Below are 6,280 nucleotides of genomic sequence, written 5' to 3'. Positions count from 1 at the left end.
GCTCCTCCGGCGGCTCGGGCAGCGCCTCCGCCCGCCTCGGGGCTCGCCCCGCTCCCCCTCGCCCCTGCCCCGGCGTTGGGGACTGCCCGACGGGCGATGCCGCCCTCTCGGGACGCGGGGTGCGGGTCCAGCCCCGCGGGGACGGACGCTCCTCCGGTGACCGACGGAGGCGACGCGCCAAGGGGCTGCTGTGACAGCCGAGCTGAGCGCCGCGACAGAGGCGCCGCGGGTTAACTGCGGGCTGAAGGCACGGCGAGGAACCGGGGCGGCGACAGCCGGGGCGCGGGGCGCGAAGCGATCCGGTGTCATGACAGGAGGAGAGCGTCCCTTGGTCCGGATAGTGCGGAACTCACTGAGAAACCCGTAAAAAAAATTATGCATCTCTTTTGCGTCAGTATTTAGCTGGGTTATTATGAACAAGGACATTAGCGTTTTAAAAATGTTGGGGGAAAAAATAAGTTCATCTTTTCCATTTAAGTGCCAAAAAAATTTAGCAAAACCTAGGTATATGTTTGACCTTTTCCATCGGCCTTTTCTTCCTGGCTTCAAACTTTGCCTGTACCTCAATATCAACACAAGTTTCGGCAGTGGAACGAACCTTGTGTGCAAGGCAAACAGAAATTAAAACCGCTGTTCCTAGAAGTTACTGAGCGTTTAAGTCCAGGACGTTGGCAAGTGAGAATGTGTTGCCTGAAGAAAACAGCAAATGCACTTTCAGCGTGCCAGGCAAGCTCTTTCTGGAAGAATTAACACCCTCTGCAATAAGGGGCATAATTCAGACTCCCTCCTGTTGAAATGATACAAAGGAGGACTGCTTAGGTGGCTGAGCAAACAGGGCACCTGTCTGCAGGGAAAGCATGAAGAGCTTGGCTTAGAGTGCTCTCTTGTAAATACTAGAGGAGTTAACACCAGCGAGAGGAAAGAACTCTTTAATTTGAAGAACGAAGCTGTGAAGAAACTGTCACTAGTTTTCAGAAACAGCCATGAGCAATAAAGGGTATTCTAAGCCTTTTACAGTAAATTTGGTCAGTTTAAGCAATAGACTAATTGATATAATACCTCTCACAGAAAGGAACTTGGTGACTCAGAACATATCTATGTCCTATCCTATACAAATTCTTGTATAGTTATTTCAAGTGAGAAAGATCTAGAATCTGGCTGTAAGTATACAAATGGGTTAAACCATGCTCAATCAAACTATCTGATAAAAACATGATGCAACTCCTAAAAGTAATTTAGTCCACCCAAGTGTCAAAATTGCCATTGGATGAGTCAGGGCTAAATTTACCACCTCCAAATGCCTACCTTTCAATGCACAGCCAGTTCACTTCTCAAGCTTTCAAATGTATAGGCTGCTTATTTGTATGCAGCTGCCACAGCGCAGTCTCAGGATTCATGTCTCAAGCTTGGCTTCTCAGTTCCTGTGTCTCTGAAGTCAAACACTATTTGGGAAACTTCTTCCTTTCCACTCTGCCAGCATAATCCAGCTCTGATTTGCATCCAGCTTGTTCCTCAAGCCCTATTTAAACTTCTGAGTAGAAAATGTCAAGGCACATCCTGTGGTAATCACATAGCAACTCAACAGTAGAGATGCATTGTTTGAGTCTTTTGTGTTGAGATCTATCCACTCTTGAATAGAAAAATAATTATGAGCATCTGTTAGCAGAAGAGACCCCTGAAATGGGATGTTTGAAAGGTTTGTCCAAAGGGCATGTTTTCCCCTTTCATTTTCATCTCTCACCCTATGAAAGAAGCATTAATGAGCCTTCCAGCTCCATTGTTCCTTTCCATGTCCTGACAGAGGAGGCCCCCAAGTCCACCCATGATAGTGCTGAACATGTGGATTCTGGTGTGCCACACTTCCTATGTCAGGTATATTTTTTTTCTCACTACAGTTCCTTCTAACTCTGGCCTTCCTGTTCTGTGCCAAAATATCCTGGCTTCTATTTCAGGCTTTAGGAAGAAAATAAAACCACCAGCATTCTTGTTGACTTTATTTTTACAGATGAAACCAATTCTAGAGAAAAAGGAAAACTTGCTCGGTTGGCACCGACCAAAACCACTGACCAACTTCCCCAAAGGCAAATATTTCAAAATTTGGCTTAAGTTAGAAATTAAGTCAAAGAGCAAACAATCTCACTGATCAAACAACACCCTCACTTGAAAACCAGGAGTCCCTCAAAAACTAACACATGCATTTTTTGACAACTCTAAGTGTTCTTGTGGGGGAGGAAGGGGAAAGAACAACTTCAACTGCTGGTAACACCACCCTCTATTCACATGTACCAGAACAGTGATATAAAAATGAAGGTAGGAATAGGGTGTCTTTAACAACATAATTACTAATCAAAGTGTTATATGAAAGCAGTGTTGATAAGCTGCTGTCACCAGAATAAATGTAACCTCCCAGCTCCTTGTCACATACTCAATTATATTCATTTCTTGGTGTTGCAAAATCTTTTTTCTTTTTTTTTTCCCCCAGATTTTATAAATGGTAACATCATCATGAGACATGTGAATGCCCTAACTTGTAGAAAATCAAACAACTATTTAGCAATATTAGATGTCAGGATAAGATTGAAAAATACAATTACATACACAAACTGCAGTGAAGCTTAGGAAAGCAAAGTGGAGTAACAAAAATATGGGAATGGAAACTCCTTCCCATGCAGAACTTGGCAGAGGATCATATTTATTGACAACAAGACCTTCCTGGAGTTCTGAACTTACGTTTCATGTGAAAGGTAGTCCCTTCAGCAGCACAGTGCCAAAACTGGTGATTGATCCTTGATCACACTGCAACATTCTTGTGTCAGAAGTTATGTAATTTCTGTCTAAATAGTAATTTTAAAATAGGGAACCCAACTCTCTGTCAAATCACAAATATCAGCCTTATGTCAGATTCCTCACTGGGAATCCTGGCCACAGCAAGAAGCCAATTCCATTTGTGTGGCCCCTCGGCTGGCAAAGCTCAATTCACAAGCAACAAATATGCTTGGGCTGATGTTTGTTTGCTTCTTGATTAGAGAGAGCATTAATCACTTCTTATCATATGGAATTTGTTTCTCTCCAGTCTCTGTACCAAATGGTGTCAGATCAGGTCTGATGTCAGGACTGAGAAGGCATTTGTAAGTGTGCCAGCAAAAGAATACTGTGGAGAATATAAAAATAGTTAATTTATTAATGGTCAGCTACAAAGTAGGAGATTAACTGGCCATTAGGTCTTTGTGTCTACTTTTACCCTGAGAAGCTGCTCTTACCTTTAATAACTGCCCATTAAATCATGACTACTTTTAGGATTTAACATTATATTCAAACATAGTTGTCTTAATTTTAAATCAAAATCACAGTAATCTAAACAAACATAGGTAGCTGAGCCTTAAGCAAGCTCATGAAGATCAATGCAAGGATTAAGAGACACTATTTATATCACTTGGAAGCACTGCTCGTCTTCACACAGGGCTCTGCCAAGCAGCAAGCCTTCATTGCATTATGATGCCAGCTACAAAATGCCACCCTGCTACAAAACAACTTGTGTCATTCCATTTTTATGGAACTAAGCTGATACATTTTGGAGGCTCTATTTTCCTGTATATGCAAGTGAGTTTATAAGGCAAGAGGAGTCAGTAACCAATAGTCCAGATAAAATGGTGGATTAAAAGGGGAATTAAGAGATTAATTAAAACCTTCATGTTTGGGTCTTTTCTTAATGTGTTAATTTGCTGAGAGAGCATCTCAGACCACACATAACTGCCATCCTTTAACAGCTTTAAAGCCAACCTCTTCTTTTCTGAATTTCTTGTTAGCTGAGGGTGTAACAGGTAATAAGTGATGCTGTATTGTAAATCTCAGACTGCATGGTGCATCAGAGGCAACATAATGCAGCTCACATGGGGGTCAGGAGGCCATGTGCTGCTGATCTGCTGAGGATCTGGGGAGATTCACCAACAATCACAGCATCAAAGAAGAATCCAAAGAGGAATTAGTGACCATTCCACTTACAAATTTGATTATCAGTACCTCAAAAACAGAGCTGATTTTTGTGCTACAACCTCTCTATTCACCAAACAATGATGTTAAGAGGAAAAAAAGACATGCCAGAGTAACATTAATAGGCATTATATCAAAAGGAAGCATGTCAATTGTACTAATTGTATTAAACTGGAAACGGCAAGTGCAATTTCTCTGTAAGAATCTCGTTAATTATGTGGAAATTAAGCTGCTAGCTAAATACCCTGGTTGAAGTGTAGAAAATAAGGATTCTGTCTTGAACACTGCTGTACCTCAACACATTTAGCAGGGATTGAAAGGTAAATAGCTTCACAAAATAGCCACTGGTCAGTCATAAAGACATGATGGTAATAATAAATAAAATCATTTCCTCTCCTTTGCTTCTTCAGTTTTGCAGTAGCAGAATATTTGTAATTCTTTCAAATATATGTCAAAGTACAGCATTTTTCATAGAACCAGCCATGTCAGAATTTGAAATTATATGTAAAATACGTATGTGGTGAGTAGAATCTTCTATGGCTTAAAAAATCGGTTTTGTTTTGTAATTACTTTCAGAGAAAAGATGTGATGAATGTTGCTGTTGCCCCTTGTGTATGTTTATGAAATGCATAAATGTGCTGAATGAGAAATGAAAGAGTTACTTCCAGAACTGGAGTCCTCAAAAACTTCCATATCACATTTGTATCAGATGTACACATCTCTAAGCCACAATTCTGAAAAATTTCACAGAAATTATTTAATTAGTAGGAATGTTTATGGTAACAGTGTACTGTAAGTAATAATTACTATACAGTAATAGAAATTAAAGTACAAATCATTAGTACTGACACTAAAAATGAGAAGAGTATCACTATAATGCAGGGCACGAGATAATTACCTTAATACTCCAAGACAGCTAGCCTGCACAGCTGAAAATGCAAAATAAAATCCTCAGATACAAGAATTATTTGTAGAAATGATAGTGCAAAGAATCATTATGAATTTTTAAAATTCTGAGAATGTTGCATTCTTATGGACAGTTTTTGAATACCATGAATTTATACCAGAAAAAAAAAATACTAGTTTCTCTTATTACAGCTTTTTAAAATCAACATTTTAAAAAGGCACTTTACAAGACATAAGAATAAAACTTAATCCCTGCCCTTAGCATTACTCAGATCTAAGACTGAGTCTTCTGTGCCTGAGTGGATCCTGTGCTCCAAAAACTGGATCTGTTATCTGCAGACCCCACATCCCAACAGTACAGGGATGCAAGCCAGAGAGAAGATAACCATAACAACCACAAGAAAAAGCCCAAGGATAAAACATTGGTTTTATGGTTGTTATTAACTGTAGTTATCAAAAATTACACATTTGAGCAACTGTAATGCTACTGGTAATTCAAGTGATGGGCACAGTAATATGCATGTCTGTCATTCACAGCAGTGGCATGAATCAGAGGGAGGGGATTTTAAGAGTCTAAATAAGCATGGAAAGAAAAATATGTCATCAAATGGCTCCAGCCAGGAAGCTTAATCAGAAACAAATCTGTGATTTACTCTGAATTATTCCCTTCCCTCCTGAAGCAGAGAAAGGATGCTCACTGCTTAGGAGAACAATTGCTAATCACTGTGAAAATATGAGCCAGCTCAAAAACTCTGATCATAACAACAAACAGCTCCTTGGAGCATACACAAAGCTGAGTTCATGTGGGGAAAAGAAGGAAAGGGAGGAGAATTTAAATCATTTCAGGAACAAATGGTTGAAAACAATACTCTTAGTAACCTAAACCTTTTTGATGGCTCTCTGAGAACTGGCCCTGTTTCAGGGGCAGGGGAGGCCAGGGCCACTGGGCAGGCACTCCTGTGTCTCTGGGACACCCGTGGCATCACAGGTATCTCAGAAATCCCTGCAGTGTGATCACAGCATTCTCTGCTTCTTCCTCAGCCCATGTAAACACACTTTGTCCTCTCTCTCCCTGCTGACAGGTGAAGGAACCTCAAAACTTGGAGAGTAGTTCCTTCATGAATTTCCGCAGAAAAATGGCACCAGGTTAGCATGGGCTTGCTCAGGCTATTATGTAGATCTTGAAAATTAGCTGCTCAAAAGTGTAGACAGTCCCTGACATTCTGTTTTGCTGGCTAGAGATCAGGACAACCTTCACAGCTACATAATATAATACTGTTGAACTTTTGTTTGCAGCCCTTGATTTGTAACCATTTTGATATGTGAGATCAAACAAAACAATGTCTTCTTGAACTGCTTATATAAGTATTTCTTTATCTTATAC

This window comes from Vidua macroura, chromosome 12, assembly GCF_024509145.1.
Source record: "Vidua macroura isolate BioBank_ID:100142 chromosome 12, ASM2450914v1, whole genome shotgun sequence".
NCBI lineage: Eukaryota > Metazoa > Chordata > Aves > Passeriformes > Viduidae > Vidua > Vidua macroura.
This window is presented reverse-complemented; position numbering follows the sequence as displayed.